The sequence below is a fragment of the Artemia franciscana genome, chromosome 15, assembly GCF_032884065.1.
Source record: "Artemia franciscana chromosome 15, ASM3288406v1, whole genome shotgun sequence".
In the NCBI taxonomy this organism is placed as follows: domain Eukaryota; kingdom Metazoa; phylum Arthropoda; class Branchiopoda; order Anostraca; family Artemiidae; genus Artemia; species Artemia franciscana.
In genome coordinates, this window is record NC_088877.1 from 21,195,805 (window position 1) to 21,215,425 (window position 19,621).

The window sequence follows — 19,621 nt, forward strand, 5'->3', positions numbered from 1 at the left end:
TATTGTATGAAACCTAACCAACTCTACATATTAAATATTTAATTAAAACATACCTGCATTGTAGTTTATTTCACCAAAGAATAAGCTAATTATAATCGAATGCGAGGGAAAAACCTGTTTACTCAGATCATGAACTTGAGTGTGGTTGGGATAATAGACAAGTACCGGCAATACTTATTATTCTAGTGATTAGATTAGTAAACGGTAAGACCTCATAAAAAGTTTTTACATAATTCAATATACAGTTATACACACTATGCTGCAATACCATAAACCCAAAAATGCCAAGAAGTTTTCCTTATCACCTTCTTGGAATCAGAATCCAGAAATGGAATGGACTCTGATACTTTAATAGAATGGCTAGGATCTTCCTATCAGACTTCTTATCACGTTTTTACAGGCTAAAAGAGTGAGTGTAATTTAAGATGAATCAAAACTCATTAGGAGTAGCGGTTCTGGCCTCTCTTGCGCCTGTGGCAAATTCTTGATCAGTACCCCCCCCCCTGTCTTCTAAAATTTTTCAGGTCAAATTTTAACAAAATTTCTCATTTATTACCAAATTTTCATTTATCAAAAAGTGGTACTTGTGTCTTTAGCCACCGCACTCAAGTTCTGTCTAGAAGTTGAGTTTGGTTAATGCTAATGGAATAAAACAAAATATGATGAAAATATAACACTTTATCGACAAAATTATGAAAACTACAACAAAGAACTATGGAAGGGGGCCGCCCAGATCGCATTATAATAAATACGTAACCTAATCTAACCTAATCAAAATACCAACTAAATATTTAATTAAAATATAGCTATAATGTAGTTTCTCACTGAGCCGAAGCTTAATATTGTCTGGTATAAAGACCATGAAAACCGGTTATTGTCTCATGTTCGCGGTTCAAGATCTTGATTGTGGTGGCAATAAGATAAACGTACAAAAAAATTTCATTTATTCCAATCTGACTTTTCTTAATTTATATGAGAAAAATGGTGGGGAATCGGGCAATTTCGCGAGTGGATTGGGCAGTTCTCTAAACTCTCGCACTTCTATGGACCGCTTTGTGTACAAACAAAGGCTTCCTGTCCCGCTGCTAAAGACTTTCGGCTCCTTTATCTAGTGCATTATTTTTAAAAAGTGGTCATACATCTTCTGTCCCTCTGCAATCGTAGGGGCTATGGATCTGTGCAACTTTATTTGATATCAACGAACAGGATCTATGAACAACAAAATAAAAGCAACAATCACTTACAATTTTACAACGCCCCTAGAAATGTAATAACTTGTCTTTTTATAGCTTGTCCTAATGCAAGGAGTTTTCCCAAATGGATGATTCAGAGAGCTTTGCTGCAGCAAGTCCTGTCAGGTTAGGAGGCTCAGATCAGCCCCTACATGTTCTTCAATTAAATGTCGGTTCCCATGAGATGGATATCATCAACCTAAGGATCTTTGTCCCGGAATTGAATATATCAAAGAGTTTTCGGTGTCAGTCTGACGAATTGATTTGGAATGTGAAACAACAGTGTTTGACGTCCCTCCCTAAGGTGAGCTGATACGTAGATTGTTTTTGTTTCAAAAAAATGACAGCAGTTTCCCACAAGTAGGGAATACGAGATTAGGACGTACGACATATTTTGACACTTGGTGATCAAGTCTATTCCTTTAAATCAGTATAAACTACAGGGATAATTAGACCAGACTTTGGGATCAGAGCAATGCTCGGGCCACATTATAGTCCCACTTGTCGATGCACGACAACAGCTAGAATTATGTACGCCGTTCATATATTTTCGAGTTGAACATTTCAAGCATAAAATTTTTGATCGACAAATCAGAGTCAAGTGTTAAGGCATAATTTTTTGTAATTGAAAAAGATGGAAGTTTGAAACATTAGTTTTTTTATTTGTAATAGGAATTTGGGAAAGGATAAGATTGCGGTGTGTGAGTAGAAAGTAGTTTGGAACAAATTGGTGCTGGTACAAATTGTTCAAACCAATTTTTGCCATTTTACTTTTCTGTTTCTGAAATACAAGTGTGACATTCGAATCAAGAAAAAACTCCATGTCTTTGAAAAAACTAGACTTTTTATCGATCGATGTGACTATGGTATGGTTCGGGCATAAGCAATAATTGCCTGATGTTACTCTGTTACACACTGTGTTTCAAAATAATTATCGAATTCTGCAGCAAAACTAATTGAATATTTTAAACCTTTTTTTGTGGTTTCTACCGTTTTCCGCCTCAGACAACTCTAGAGACCATGATATAATACTATTGGGCCCAGTAGGTTCGATAGGCAATGTGTAAAAGTGAAGTATTAATGTATGATACAAACTGACAATGTAGAACTAGAAAAAAATAATTTGTAGTTAGTACTAATAAAGCTACTTGTGTGTTATAGCGACCACATCAAAGAAGTAAAGTTAGGCTAATCCTAATGGAATATACCAAAATATGATGAAAATATGTTTCTTTAGTAACAAAACTATGGAAAATACAAATAGAGAATTATGGAAAGCAGGTCTCCCAGAACGCATTATATTAAATTCCTTACGTAACCTAATCAGCTATATATATATATATATATATATATATATATATATATATATATATATATATATATATATATATATATATATATATATATATATATATATATATATATATATATATATATTATATATATATATATATTATATATATATATATATATATATATATATATATATATATTTATATATAATATATATATATATATATATATATTATTTATATATATATATATATATATATATATATATATTATATATATTATATATATATATATATATATATATAATATATATATATATATATATATATATATATATATATATATATATATATATATATATATATATATATATATATATATCACTTAATGTAGTGTTTGATAATTTAAAGACTGTTATCAAGAAATCTTTCCTCTTATCTAGTAAAAGGTTCTTAAAAATAGACATTTATAATAAAAAAGCTATATGGACAAATTGCTTTAATGCTACAGTTAACTTGAGATGTTACAGCTTGGATATGATTTTTGAGTTATTGGAATTTGTTTTATACAATACTTATATAAGATTTGGGGGTGATTTGTACAAGCAAATTGTGGGAATTCCCATGGGGGGGAATGCCAGCCCATTTATAGCTGACTTGTTTTTAAGTCAACTAGAATATAAATATATGATGGATAAGAATAATCCAATTAATTTAAAACATGCTTTGTCAAATAATAAAAGATATTTAGACGATATTTTGGTCTTAAATTGTAAGGATTTCATTGATATTTCTAAAAATATATATCCATCAGAGCTTATTCTTGAGCCTAGTCATGGCGCTGGTCATGAAGATCATTTCTTAGATTTAAATATTAATATTTGTGATAATAATAAATTAAGTTTTAAAATGTATAATAAAACGGATGATTTTGATTTTGAAGTGATTAGTTTCCCATTCCCTGAAAGTAATATACACTCAAATATCACATATTCAGCGTTTTTCTCACAGTTACTTCGTTATGCAAGGATTTGTAGTAATTATATTGATTTTAAAAATACATGTAAAATCTTAAGCCAAAAATTGATATCAAGAGGTTTTTCTGCAAATAAATTAACTTGGTAATTTAAAAAATTTAGTGTTCATTATAACGAACTTTTAAATAAATATCAAAAGAATTATCTAGAAATACTTAAAGAAATTTTCAACTAATTTCGGAGGTTTGAGAAATGTTGTCGCAGCGCCATTTATTTTGAATTGTGTTTCTAATTGAGCGGATTTTCTTAAAAATTAGCCACATGGTAAAGATGAATTCTATAATTGTTTAGTTCATTCAGGTTTTTTGCAATGTGTTATTATTTGTGATTTGGTAAAATTTATAATATTTAGTTTACCTATTGTTGCTAAAGGGAGGGATACATTAACAGGATAAGCTTGTTTTGGTTTTACTTGGTTGTTTTACATTTGCTGTTTTTTTTTCTTTCATAGGCATATATTTTGGGGGTGATACCTGACGCGGGGATGCCATGGATATTCTATGGTAGCCACAACACTGTGCTGGGTAGAGAATTTAGAGTGGCGAAACCCTATATAGGCCAGTGTATTCTCCTGATGAGCCCTTATGTTGGGTGTTGCCTCTGAATTATTTGTCTATATTATTTTTTCTATTGTTTGGTAAATGACGACTTATACTTATTGACGACATGACTGCCTGTCCATGGATTATTCTTTATGGTTGATTGTGTGTGGCTATGCTGTTTGACCTATGTGATTGTATGGATGAGTAGGGTTAAGGCCTCATTCAAGTGCTGGTCTATATTAATCACTAATTTAGGAAAACAGTCTTCCTTTATATATATAAAGGAAGACTGTATATTATGTATATTATATATATATATATAATATATATATATATATTATATATAATATATTATATATATAAATATATCTTCCTTTATATATATATATATATATATATATATATATATATATCAAATATTTAACTAAAATATACCTACATAGCATTTTACCTTGCTCTGGCTAAGCTGATTATCTCCGAGTGGACACAGAAAACCGGTTTAATTACGGATCAAGAACAAAGTGTGGTCGCTATAATACTTAAGTACCCTAAAAAAACCCAAAGTGCTGTATAATCTCGAAAATAGAAGAAAAAATTGACAAATAATTATTTCTGCCTGGATAAAAGGCAGGTCATGGGGACGTAGCCGAAGCTACACATCAGAAAGGGGAGATAGGGATCCAAATTGGTAAATCTTTTAATTGCAAATAAATGGCTGAAAAATATTTATTATTAATCTGTAATTACCGTAAGTCGAGGGGGGGGGACTACGTTCATCTGGATGCACCACTAATGTCCTTATTCAAAATACCAGTATTATAAGTCGTTTAAAACGACTGCTTAACTATACCTTGTCTTAGGATCTTCGTGTTGGAGTAGATATTGTCCAAAATTATGCAGTGACAAAATTAAAAATGGAGTGTTTAAGAAGTAAAAATTTTCAAACAGAGCCCAAGCATTCAAACTGTATATTTGTCTACTTATATATCTAATTCCTGTATTTCTTAAATCCCATCTTGCAATCTAATGTCAGTATTCCAAAAGATTTCTAGTGGAAGATGAATTCATTTGAAACTTCGAGGAAAATAGTCTTACAATTGGACGTTAAAATTAGCAAAAATTCTAACCATCATAAACCATTTTATCTGACTATGAATCACTTTTTTTATAAACCACAATTTTCAATCATATTTAACACCTGCATGGCAGACGTGGACGCACAGGGCATTCGTCCAACCCCCTCTACCTTTGATCAAAGAAAGACAGTTTTGGCGGTTTTAAGGGACAGATGTCTATTTAATACTTTTTTTCTATAGGGAATAAATTTTGACTTGGAAACGTTTGATCTTCTGTTAATTGTGAAAAAAAGCGTATTTTCATAATTTTTATTGAATAATGGGAAGGACGCTGACAAATTTAAATAGTTTTTCTATTTTTGGGCAAATACCTTTGGTGCGCACGTGTTTTTCATTTTAGAGAAATAAATGCGTGACATTTTGAAGAGCTTTCAGTTTAATGCGTTATTATTTTTGTAGAAGATGTGCTGTCTTGACTATCAATTTGTGAAAGACACCTGGTTTTTTTTATTCGAATGAATGATCGAAATAATTGAATTCTTTGACCACTATTTTGCCGATATAAAATCATAATCACGAGCTCTCTCTGAGTTTTGAATTCCAATTAATTTCGAAAGAGTTTATGATTAGTATTCATTGTTCTCGTTAATAAACCGCTTGCCTTTTGTTTTTTTGTCTTTTTCAGTCACCTTAGCCAAATGTTATTTTGATGTCAAAAGTATACAGATTCAATATATATGTACTTGATCTAAATCTAGAATTAAAACTACTTTCTCTCTAGAACTGGTGCACTAGATAGCTTTAGTGTTAAAATAAAATATATTTTATATATATATATATATATTTTATATATATTTGTTTGATCTAAATCTAGAATTAAAACTACTTTCTCTCTAAAACCGGTGCACTAGATAGCATAAGTGTGAAAAAAAAATATATTTACATGGGAAATTACGCTAGCAAGAATGTTTAGATTTAACAAGAGGGGTATTGCCGAGGGTATTGTTTGGAAGAAAAAAAATGCGTCTAATTGTTTCGTTGCATTTCGCTGAAACATTTCTAATTTGTGACCAAGATCCTTGCCTTCTTAAAGACACGGACTCAAATGAACATTTGCGAAATCATATCAGCACAAACAATTCTATTTATATGTATTAAGGTATGTAAAGCTTTTCACTGATATTACAGGGGAAAGGATGGCAAGGTCGTATCCATTCGGAGGGGTTACTGGGTTCGACTCCCCCCCTTATAAAAATTGTCGTCTCGTAAAAAGGCAACAAAAATGGATATATACAATTTTTGATGACTAAAAAATGCACCCCCCGCCCGGAACAAAATCCTGGATACGCTCTTGAAGGATGGTCATAAACATACGTTGTTCCTTTATCAGTTTATGACCCAGGGCATGAAAGCCCTGACGAAGGAGTCCAAGTCCACGGAAGTGAAAATTATGAAAACCTAAGACCTTTGAATCTGGAGAAAACAACTGATGAAAAGAAAGGAATAAAATCCGTGTAAAATTTTCGGGATTCGCTGATACATTTTTCAAATGGAATTCGTCTTACGATCTCTTCCGTTATGCCAAGATCATAAGTTTTGGTTAAAATGGACCATAGCAGAGTATCTAAAGTAACTAGTGGAAACCTTAATTTTTTGTCTTAATTGAGGCTCTCCTCGTCCTGGAATTTTACTTGAGGTGTCTGACACTATAAACCAGATTAACGTTCAGTTATAATTTTTTGTCCTAAAAATCAGTTTAACCACATTTTCTTCAACAATTTATTGTCTTTGTCAAATTCTCCTTTGTGACCGTCTACTTATCCTGAAAGTTTCACGTCGGAAAGTTTTATTTTTTCCCCTATGTCCCAGTATAGGCCTGAATGTGTAGCAAGCTGCTAGCCGATTGAGGACCTAACAAATTTGGGCCTATTTTGGGAATTACTAATTGGAAGAACAAATTCTTCGAATAACTTTTGTCTTCATTATATTCTGGCAAAGTTTTACATTATGTGAACCCCCTTGTCTTTATCTACCTGTCTTTTAAGTCTAAGCCAGTCTAGAAAAGGGTCTGCTTAGCCCTGTCTTTACGCCCTGTAAGTTACCAATCTATAAGGGACGAACAAAATTTTGAGTTCACTTAGGGGCGTCATAAATCAATGCAATCAGAATAAGTATCTTTTTTCTTCTTTTTTTTTTGCACTTAAGTTTACCTTGCCAAGAAACGTGTGGATGTTATTTTAAAGCTCGTTCGAGTGAATAAACATCGGGCCCCGTTTTTGTACATTGATAGTCTCTTAGTTTTTTAGTCTCGAATGATGGAAATTTTTGAAGTCAAGTAACTGGGATGAATAAAAAGTGTTACGAGTCTTAGGTGATCGAAAAAAGCTACGGTCCCAATCATGGACGAAATAGTTTTATCAAGCTTTTTCTGTGCTTAAGGGTTTTCTTGACCCAAAAGCTTACCGTTGTAAAGCTTTCAAGAAAAATTGGTCGACCCTTGGTTGGACGAATCATTAGGAGGCAAAAATACTATTGCACCAATATTCCTTTCCCCAAACAGGATATTTGTAGCCTCTCTACCTTCCGAAAATACCCTCTTAAAGTTTTATTTGATCCCCCTCTTCGTTCCCGAGATATTAAAGATATACTATTTTGATAGCCTTGGTCGGATGTCTTCGGGGGTTGCTCGGTGGAGGGGAGGAAAAAAGGGCAGGGGGAAGGATGGTTGCCCTCCAATCAATTTTGATCATTAGAAGAGTCAAATAACATCATTGATAAAGTTAGCTGATGAAGAAACTAGGCAAGGGAACCTCTTGAACCTCTTCAAATGAGACTATAGATCTACCTGTGCGAATAAACATTTTTTTCGTTTATTGGAGTAGCTAAGAGAATGTCATAGCTTTAGTTTCAAGCATATCCACGCATTTTAAAAAAGAACCAGACACCCAGAAAGCATTGGTTGTAATTACCTCTTATTTTCGGTCGTCAGTCCTCAATAAAACGCAAAAGAAAACAGAAGAACCAATTTATTTATTTTTTATTCATTTAACTTTTATTTAACATTAATAAATTTAACATTGATTTCATTTATTTAACATTCAATATTTATTTTTATTTTTTAACAACCATATTATAAATGTGACTGCCTTGCAAGCAATTGTTTGCACGATGCACAATGGACAATATTTGTCCTATCTGTAATGGACAATACAGAAATAACGTTGGCTAAAAAGCTTTTCTTGTTAAGGGTTTTTATCGCTGGCTTAGTGTAGTTACTGCTCTCATTATCGTAATAATTAGGATAATTTACAAGGTTCTTTCTTTGAGCAGCAAAAGAGTTTGAATTTAGGTATAGTATATTTCCGTCTTAAATAAGTGTTATTAGCTTGTCTTTCAAACTATTTCTTTTAAATGAAGGTTACTTACACCCGTTACAATTTGTGATGCCAAACAAGTGCTGCCACCACGCCCTACAACTTAGTTACAAATTAGACATTTGAAGTACGTACAGAATTGTTTGAGCAGTAGTTTTGGGTTATTTTGGTTATATTTATGGTTTGGCCCTTCATATGCTTCGCAAAGGTAAATCAATCAATGCTGCAAACACCGCTTTACCCTAGACCAGTGGCTCTCTACCAATTTCGGACCTTTCACCTCCTAGACATTTCTAAAATCCTGCTGCTGCTGGTGCCTTGAACAGGCTTGAAAAGTACAAACAAAATCAAACTGAACGTTTGATATATACAATGCTATTAATTGTTGAAAGATCATCAGTTCGAGATTTTATTTCACTGTAATCGTGTTGCGAGAGCAACACTTTGGTTTTGTCGTTTTTTTTTTCTAGCATCTCGATTTCAGATTATTCCTAGAAAGATAACTTCCCCAATTTAATAAGGTTTCATCCCTATTTTGAACTGTTATACTTTCTATACTAGAAAGTAGTAAGGGTCTAACCTCTGCGGTTTTTATGGAAAGTGTGGACCTTAGGTCGGATTAATGAGTATGGCTGTATTTTGGAAAGCTTCGTAGAACTCTTGCCTGGGGTCAAAAATCTATTGTTTCTACCCATTTCTGTTTGTGATTTCAGCTGAGTTTATCATTCGGTTTGCACTAGAGAAATGGTATCAGATGTGCCTATTAATCTTCAAAAGTTCTCTCATTGCTAAAGAAATTAGAGTTTATCCTTTGCTCCTTTTGCTCTCGTTTATCCTTAAGTGATGACGTTAGAAACTTGGCCTACGGCAAAACAGTCAACTTTTGGACTAAGACAGATAGATTTTTTTCGACGGCATTCGATAGCTCTTGATGAACTGATCAAAGTATATGTCATCCAGTAGAAAAATTCCTTCATGAGATATATCAGTTTGAAAGTTTAAAGGTGTTGACAACTTCAGTAGTAAGGTACACACTGAAACCAAAAGTAAGCTGATACAGAAATGGCATCAGATGTGCCTCTTAAACTTTAAAAGTTCTCTCGCTGCTAAAGAAATTAGAGTTTATCCTTTGCTCCTTTCTAAGTGATGGCGTTAGAAACTTGGCCTACGGCAAAAAAGTCAACTTTTGAACCAAGACAGATAGATTTTTTTTTACGGCAGTCGATAGCTCTTGATGAGCTGATCAAAGTATATGTTATCCATTTTCTGGTAGAAAAATTCCTTCATGAGATATACCAGTTTGAAAGTTTAAAGGGGCTGACAACTTCAATAGTAAGGTACACACTGAAACCAAAAACAGGCCTCTACCAATTGTGAGACATATAGGTGAGTTTTAAGCAAAAGTCGGCTGTAAGCTCATAATCATCTTCGGCAATGAGGGATTTGCAGCTTTTGCTAGTTGTGTACCTATTGTTTGTTTCCGGTGTATTTGATGGGTAAGACTAATTTGGCCACGTTGGTAAGACATATAGGGGACTTGTCAGTAATAATCAGCTGTTAGGCTACAATCATCCTCAGCGATGAGGGGTTCGCAACTTCTGCTAGTTTTAATGAGGGGTTTGCAACTTTCGCGAGCTTATGTACCTAGTATTTATTTTAAGATCTTTACAGATTAACAACGTCAGCGTTTAATCGAAGCGGGGAAACAAAACCAAAGTGCTGCTCTCGCAACATTTTACTCGACGAAGCCAATGCCGCAACACGTCACGTTGCCTATGCAACGTAGGTCTAATTTAATTTTCAGTTTCAATGCTGCAATAACTGGAAAAGAAAATATTTGTAATATAATTCGTTTTCAGTGAAGCACCAATGACGTAGTAGGCTTTAAACTTTTACAGTTAGGGAAAGGGCCAGTATCCAAACTCTTGTTTGTAGTGAAGCTATATTTGTCTTGAACAGTCTTGGAAAGAACTAATAAGATTAAACTGAATATTTCATATATAATAATCTTAATTGCTGAAAGCTCACCAATTCAAAATTTAATTTTAGTGTAACTTTTATGTTAATTTTCAATTTTGTAATAAGTACAAAAGAAAATATTTGTTTATAATTCGTTTTCAGTAAAGCGCCAATGAACCAGTAGGTTTTAGTTTTACAGTGGAAGAAGGAGGCAAAACTCAAAGAACTAAGAACTAATAAATTAAACTGAATATTGAATATAGAATGATATTAATTGCTGAAAGCTCACCAGCTTAAGATTTTGTTTCACCCACGTCGGATTTAAAGCTTTGATGCCACTAGGCCTAAGCATTTTTGCCGCTCCGTTTTTGCAAGATTTCCGGGGAAATCACCAAAACTTTTGGAAAATGGAATCCGCAGGGCCTAGTGGGCCTATTGGTAAATCCTGGTCTGGTTTCACTGCAATTTTCATTTTATCTTCAATGTTGTGTTAACAACAAAAGAACATATTCGTAATATAATTCCTTTTATTGAAGTGTCAAATACGCAGTAGGCCTTATACTTTTACCGTTAGGGGAACGGGCAGCAACCATAGTATTGTTTGTAGTGAAGACATCATTCAGTAGAAATATATAACCCCTACTCCACAACGACCACGGTCTAATAACCAATCCTCAATCCAATTAAATAAAAAAACAAGTTTTTTTAATGGAAAGTAAGGAGCGACATTAAAACTTAAAACGAACAGAAATTACTTCGTATATGAAAGGGGATGCTTCCTCATCAACGCCCCGCTCTTTACGCTAAAGTTTGACTCTTTCTCTTAACTCTACTTTTTAAAACAGTAAAAAACTTTAGCGTAAAGAGCGGGGCGTTGATGAGGAAGCATTCTTTTTCATATACGAAGTAATTTCTGTTCGTTTTAAGTTTTAATGTCGCTCCTTACTTTCCGTTAAAAAAACTTGTTTTTTTTTTTTTAAATTTAATTTCTGAACGTTTTTGAATCAATTCATGATTTGATTTTGCCTCTCCGCAGATGAACAATTAAAACGAAATTTGCATTTTTTTTTTGCTAAATGGCTTTTTCATAGTTTTGATTGAATAATTTTAAAAAAGGAGTGGGGGAGGAGGCCTAGTTGCCCTCCGATTTTTTGGTCACTTAAAAAGGCACTTAAAAAGGTCACTTAGACCTTTTAATTTTTTTATGAATGTTTTTATTAGTAAAAGATATACGTAACTTACAAATTAGCTTACGTAAAGAACTTCTGTATTCTCATGTTTTTATTACTTATATGAAGGGGTTCACATCCTCGTCAGTACCTCGCTCTTTACACTAAAGCTTAAATTTTGTCCCAATTTCTTAAGAATGACCCCTGAATCGCAAAAGCCATAGAATAAATAATTGAAATTACTAAAAATACTTTAGCTTAAAAAACGAGGTATTAGGAAGAGGTGAGCCCATCATATGCGTAATAATTTCTGTTCGTTTTAAGTTCTAACGCTTCTCCTTACTTTGAGTTGAAAAAACTTTTTCATATTTATTTTTTCATTTTTTTTAAATAATGCTAGAAAATCCTGCGCTCCCTTCATGAAAATTTTCTTCTCCCATGACAAATTCCTCCAAGGAAGGTTCCCCCCAACATATCCCCCTCTTCTCAACCCCCCTCAACCTAAAATCCCCCTGAAAACGTCTGTACACTTCCAAATAACCATTACTGTATGTAAGCACTGGTCAAAGTTTGTAACTTATGGCCCCTCCCACGGGGACTGTGGGGGAGTAAGTCGTCCCCAAAGACATAGTTATAAGGTTTTTGACTACGCTGAATAAAATGGCTACCTTAGAATTTTGATCTGGTGACTTTGGGAAAATAATAAGCGTGGGAGGGGGCCTAGATGCCCTCCAATTTTTTGGTGACTTACAAAGGGCGCTAGAACTTTTCATTTCCGTTAGAATAAGCCCTCTCGCAAGATTCTAGGACGACTGGGTCGACTGGGTCGCTCCGGGGGAGGGGGCTATGTTGGCAACTAAGTTTTTGTTATCTTGTCGTTGGACTATATCAAACAAACTGGCTATCTTAAAATTCTCAGTTGATGAATTTGGGGAAAAGAGGGTGTTAGTGTCAGGGGTAGATGCCCTCCGTTAAGTTTGGCTCATAAAAAGGGAACTAGAATTTTCAATATCCAGTAAAATGAGTCACTTTCGAAATTTATACGACCACCCCTTACATAAAACCCTTTTACGCCTCCGGGGCATAACTTAAAAAAACTTGCCACCGGACTCTGGGAGGTTGTGTCGACCCTAGAGTTTTTGTTATCTGATATTTGAACTATTTAAAAAAATTGCTATCTCAGAATTTGTATCAAATGGATGTGGGGAAAAAAAGGGCTAGGGGGTGTTGGTTGCGCTCTGATCTCTTTTGACTCTTAAAAAGTGAACAAGAACTTTCAGTTTCCAACCAAATGAGCCACCTTCGAAGTATATATGACCACCCCTTACATAAAAACCTTATACGCTTCCGGGGTACAACTTAAAACACTTGCCCCCGGGCTCTGGCAGGTTGTTTTGACTCCAAAGTTTTGGTTATCTGATATTTGAACTACTTCAAAAAATGGCTGCCTCAAAATTCGTATCGGGTGGGTTTAAAGAAAAAAGGGCTAGAAGGGGGAGGGGGCTAGTCGCCATCAGATCTCATCTGACTCTTAAAAAGTGAACTAGAAATTTCATTTTCCAATGGAATGAGCTCTCTGAAGTTTATACCAGCATCCCTCCCATAAGAACCATATATTGCCCCAGGGTATAACTTACAATGCCTGCCCCCGGGCCCTGGGGGGTTGTCTCGACCCGGAGTTTTCGTTACTTGATATTCGAGCAATTTCTAAAGAATGGCTCTCTCAAAGTTCTTATCGGATGGGTTTGAAAAAAAGGGTGTAGAGGGGGGCATAGTTGCCCTCCGATCTCTTTTGACTCTTAAAAAGTGAACTAGAACTTTCGATTTCCAATCAAATGAGACCTCTCTGAAGTCTATTCGAGCATTCCTTCCATAAGAACCATATATGCCCCCAGGGCCTAACTTACAAGGCATGCCCCGGGGCCCTGTGTGGTTATGTCGACAATGGAGTTTTTGCAGATCTTTCAACTATTTTTAGCAAAATGCCTATCTCGAAATTTTTATCAGATGCATTTGTGAAAAAAGGGAGTGGGGGGCTAGTTGCCATACGATCACTTTTGACTCTTAAAACAGGGACTAGAACTTTCGATTTCCAATCGAATGAGCCCTCTCCGAAGTTTATGCGATGACCCCTTCTATATGAAGTACCTCCGGAAAAAAATTAAACATTGGAGGCGTATGGCCTTTACTATAGGAAACGCTATAGCATTGTTTCTGATTTCAAAATCTAAGGGATGTTTTTGTATAGGAGGAAATCTTTTCTCTTTCCTCTACATCAATAGAAAGGCCATTTTTCCTCTTAAGAATATCAACAGAGCTATACAAAAAAGGTACATCAATCAATTCAGCAAATATCAAAAATTTCCAACTAAAACAAGGAGTAAATCTTTGACTTTCGAAACCAACTAGTAATGAAGCTGAGAAAGTATGCTTAGCTCAAATGTATTGATCGTGGAATCCAGAGACGTACAGAGAAATATTAGAGTTTCCAGTCTCACAGGCTCGGCCCAAGGGATACGACCTAAGTCTCTACAGACATAAAGAAGCAACATTCTTTAAAGTCTTTCAGAAGTGAAACTCGTCTAATAATATAAAACATTTTCGATCAATATTTGGCTAATGAAGTAAAAACTAAATGAGGGAGAAATAAGTCTGCAGAAAGATATTTACGGAAATTGAATAACATCTTAAGAATTAAGAGAATTTATTGTTTCTTAGCAAAATGTGGAAAACATAGAAGTACGATCTAACTCAGTGTGTATATCATGAATGAGCGGCTCAGGATGCGTGGAACTGTCCCCAGGACGGCTGATGACTGTATTCCTAGAAGCATCTTCAGAAATACTTCTACATCTGATTTTTGGTCTGCTATATGCTAAAGATGAAGGAATCTATCCAGATTTAAGACACGAACTAACTCGAGTAGAGCTCAATCAATATGGTTTATAGCATTGAAGAAATATGGGATGACTAATTAGACGAATTGTGTGTCTAGAAGTTACTGCTTCTCCCTCCCTCCTGTCGGAATATGACGACTTCGCATGCTACCCGTGTACGTACTTGAATTGGACATTCTTTTCTTTCTTTCAGTAGCCATCGAACTTCTCTTTCCATTGCAAACAAAGACAGACGGTATCATTTTTTTCGACATATTTTAATCTCTTGAATGTACGATAGTTTAACTAAGATTTACATATCCATTTAAACTATACACAGAGTGAACTTTGTCATTTTCACCTTCGTTTTTTCTTGTTCGGAGTAAACCAAATAAAGTATTAAAAAAAATGTATTTACTGTTCAAAATTGCCACTCACGTAGATCTTTTATTATTTCAGTGCCTATAGTTCTAATCGCGGTTTTATGATTTATAAATAAAGAGATAGAACTATTTACAGCTATAGAGGGAAACATAAAAATATAAAAAAGCAAAAGTACACAGTTTGTAATATTCTTGGGTTTTTAACATAGACCTAAAGCAAACTTTTTTACTGACGTCGGTTTTGACGATAATAATCATGATGCATGTAGAAAACATACCAACCCCCAGGAGCGTTTAAGTGATTTCTCTTTTCAGGAGCCTGAAAAGTTAAAAAGTGCTTTTTAGACAATAATTTTGATATATTACAGCTTTGAATTTTTGTGTTTACTATTAACAAGCCACAACCACTTACCAGAGTGTCTCCCATATGGTGTTATTTTGTATCCCAACTACTTCACGTGGACATGAAATGGAAAGGGCATGGCATACAGGGATATGTAAAGGGGGTCCTAGAAATTTGGAAGGAGGGTCGTTCAATTGAAAACTGATAGTTTTGATGCCTTTTTTAAGGTCTCAAGTGATCGGGTTTTTAACAATCTCCCACCCGTGTCTTTTTTTGCTAGTGATCACCCCTGTAACCCCCATGGCTGTGTATCAGAATGTTCAGATAGCCCTTTTAACAGAATAGACGAAAAGCCAATAAATATGCAGAGACATGGAAAGGGGGTCTTAGAAATTTGGAAGGAGGGTCGTTCAATTGAAAACTGATAGTTTGAATGCCTTTTTTAAGGACTAAAAGTGATCGGGGTTTTGGCAATCTCCCACCCGCCTAATGATCACCCCCATAACCCCCATGACTGTGTATCAGAATGTTCAGATAGCCCTTTTAACAGAATAGACAAAAGCCCAATAAATATGCCTACAGGAATGAAATGACCCTTGCAGCTTGCAGACTGGTTTCATAGTAGAAAAGAGGTGGATGAATTTGATGCAGCCTGTCCGATTTGCTTCAAACTTTCGTGGATAGCTGCTAGGGACAAGAGGACCTCATAAGTTTGTCAAAATGGTCTTTGCTGCCTTTAGAGGCCTTTAGAAGCACCAAAGAGGTTTTTTTCTCCAATCGGCTTGAAAACTGCTCCAAGTCCATAAGTCTGTAGGCTTAGGGAACCCTAATGTACAAATTATTTTTCCAACTGGGGCACTGGCTCCCCAGAAATGCAGCCTGAATGGGTCAAAACACATTTTCCTTTATTGGCTCGAAACTTGTATTCTTAGGTCCTTGATCTAAGAAGAATCTAAAAAACAAGACAATTTAAAAATAGTATTGGCTTGCCCAAAAATTGAGCCCAAAAAAAGGCAAAAAGATTATTTTTTCTGTTAATATCTATTAGGAAGTCTGAAAAGGGCCAACAGTTTTTCTTTTTCGAATCGACTTGAAACTTATTTCCTCATGTTCTAGCGTTGCAACTTTTTAAAATATATTTCGTTTTTAGAAAAGTTCAATGACAGTCTAGCCTTTAGAGTGTTCAAGAGACCGTAGCCCTACCCTAAATACTAGTAAATTCTGGTCGTTTTTGGGGTAACTTGATTATTCGTTTGAATTTCTGTTCGTTTATGTTTAATTTATACATTCATAGTAATGTCTGTTATTTTTCAGTTACTATGATTATTTTTTTTTAGTTTATGTTCGTTTTAGGTTTCGATTATTGATTCGTAATACTTTCTGTTTGTTCGAGCTTTGACCTATTATGTGACGTTAATTTGGCTTAAACATTGCTCTCTACATATTTTCGAAAAGCTTTTTTCGGAATGTATTTTTTTATGGCACTTGGTATTAACCAAGTAACATATAGCGATCGCAAATTCTGTCGGTCTGTCTGTCTGTCTGTCTGTCTGTCGGTCCCGGTTTTGCTAGTTTGGACACTTACTGATAAGCTAGGACGATGAAATGTGGCAGGCGTATCAGGGACCAGACCAGATTAAATTAGAAATAGTCGCTTCCCCGATTTGACCGTCTGGGGGGGAGTGGGGGACGGTTAATTTGGAAAATTAGAAAAAATGAAGTATTTTAACTTACGAACGTGTTATCGGATCTTAATGAAATTTCATATTTAGAAGAATATCCTGTCTCAGAGCTCTTATTTTAAATCCTGACCGGATCCGGTGACATTGGGGGGAGTTGGAGCGGAGAACCCAAAAATCTTGGAAAACGCTTAGAATGGAGGGATTGGGATGACATTTGGTGGGGAAAATAAGCGCAAGTCTTAGACACGTGAATGACATAACCGGAACGGATCCTCTCTCTTTGGGGGAGTTGGATGGAGGGTTAATTCTGAAAAATTAGAAAAAATGAGGTATTTTCAACTTATGAAGGAGTGATCGGATCTTAATGAAATTCCATATTTAGAAGGACCTTGTAACTCAAATCTCTTATTTTAATTCTCGACCGGATCCAGTGTCATTGGGGAGAGTTGGTGGGACCGTGAATCTCGGAAAACGCTTAGAGTGGAGAGATCAGGATGATACTTGGTGGGAAGAATATGCACAAGTCCAAGATAAGTTACTGACACAACCAGACTGGATCCGCTCTCTTTGGGGAAGTTGGGGGGGGGGGGGTATTTGAGAAAAATTAGAAAATATGAGGCATTTGTAACTTACGAATGGGTGATCAGATCTTAATGAAATTTGATATTTAGAAGGATCTTGTGCTTCAGAGATATTATTATAAATCACGACCAGATCCGGTAACATTGGGGGAGTTGGAGGGGGAAACTGGAAATCATAGAAAACGTGAAAATTGAGTTTTCTTTATCTTACGAATGAGTGATCGGATCTTAATGAAACATGATATATAGAAAGATCTTATGTCTGAGATCTTCCATTTTCAATTCGAATCGGATCCGGGGACATAGGGGGCTGAAGAGGGGAAAACAGAAATCTTGGAAACCGGAAATCTTGGAAAACACTTAGATTGGAGAGATATGGATGAAACTTGATGGGAAGAATAAGCACAAGTTCTGGATACGTGATTGACATAATTGGAACGGATTCGCTCTCTTTGGGAGGGGGGTGTGAATTCGAAAAAATAGAAAAATTGAGGTATTTCTAACTTAGAACGGGTGACCTGATCTTAATGAGATTTGATATTTAGAAGGAACTCATTTCTTAGAGCTCTTATTTTAAATCCCGACCAGATCTGGTGACATCAGGGAGAGTTGAAGGGGAAAAACAGAAATCTTGGAAAACGCTTACAGTGGAGAGATTGGGATGAAACTTGGTGGGTAGAATAAGCAAATATCGTAGATACGTGATTGACGTAACTGGACTGGATCCGCTGTCTTTGGGGGAGTAAGGGGGGTCCAGTGCTTTGGCGAGTTTGTTGCTTCTGGATGTGCTAGGGGGATGAAAATTGGTAGGCATGTCAGGGACCTGCACAAATTGACTTGATAAAGTTGTTTTCCCCGATTTTACCATCTGGGGGGGGGGACTGAAAGGAGAGGGAAAATTAGAAAAAAAATTGGTATTTTTAACTTACGAGTGGTGATCGGATCTTAATGAATTTTGATATTTAGACGGACCTTGTGTCTCAGAGCTCTTAATTTAAATCCCGACCGGCATTAAGCCTCTGATTTTCCTTTTAAATAAATCTATTGATTCTTAGAATTTGCTACAACTCATGCCATATGAGCTCTTGACTCTTGGCTCTTCTGACCTCGTCACAAGTGCCATATGAGCTCTTAGCTCTTGTTCTAATTAATCAGGGTAAAAAGACCAAACCGCGTAGGTAGTTGCACTAGACCCCGTAACACGATTAGATGAAGTACTGAAAGGTCAGCAAGTGATTTGTAGATTGGTCAAATGACAAAGATTAATAGTACAAGCGTTGAATAGAATTGAATTGGGGAGTAACCTTGAGCAAGAATCAGTTAGCATCTTGCCAAGGGAGTATCCATCATTTTTGTTTGGGGGTGGTTAGGGTTAAAAAAAAATCGTAGAAAACGCATCAAAAATTTGTTTATGTGCATTTTGTTACGTTTTTAATAGTCAGATAAAACTTGGGGGATGGCTGGAATCCCGTAACCCCCCCCCCCCTCTAGATACGGCCTTGCATGTGGCTCATGGCTATGACGAGATATTGATAGTACAAGTAGCATAGTATCCCAATATTTACAGTATTATTCTTTTTAAGGAGTTAAAAGAGAGCTTCAATTATGGGCTTTTCTTCCCACCATCCAATGGGCGAGCTGGCAAGTTCCTAGAAGAAGAAAGGCCTCTTCTAGATTATGCATTTCATTCGCTCGAAACTTATCTAGAGGTAAGTCCATTTTCTGATGTTGTAAGTACATTCAATGCATTTAAGTTTTTTGTTTATAGCAGTAGAAGTTGATATTTGTTGCTTTTTTTTATATTGTTAAGATCTATCTTAGCTTGAAAGAAATCTAAAACATAGTTCAGACAATGCTAAGTTATTGTGTTTTAAAATTCCTGGGGGTTTTGGGTCCTCGTTAGTTGCGCTATCAGTGGGTTTGAGTCCTACTCAAATCAGATATTTCATAACAAATTTTTTGTATTGTTAACCTTTATTGTATGTGACGAAATGGGCAAACACAAGGAAAAAGGAGGATTTCTGTAAAACGGAATATACGTTTTTTAAATTTTGTTTGCCAATTAAATGTTTAAA

General features: G+C 35.2%; 1 long non-coding RNA gene across 1 annotated transcript in view; it reads left to right on the top strand.

Moving 5' to 3' along the window:
* The window catches only part of LOC136036617 (uncharacterized), a 35,245-nt gene extending 15,971 nt beyond the window's left edge, over positions 1–19,274 (top strand). The window contains exons 2-3 of the long non-coding RNA XR_010619756.1: positions 1,290–1,536; positions 19,130–19,274. This is a non-coding gene — a long non-coding RNA (uncharacterized LOC136036617). The remainder of the gene's footprint in view (positions 1–1,289; positions 1,537–19,129) is intronic.
* Positions 19,275–19,621: the final 347 nt, after the last annotated feature.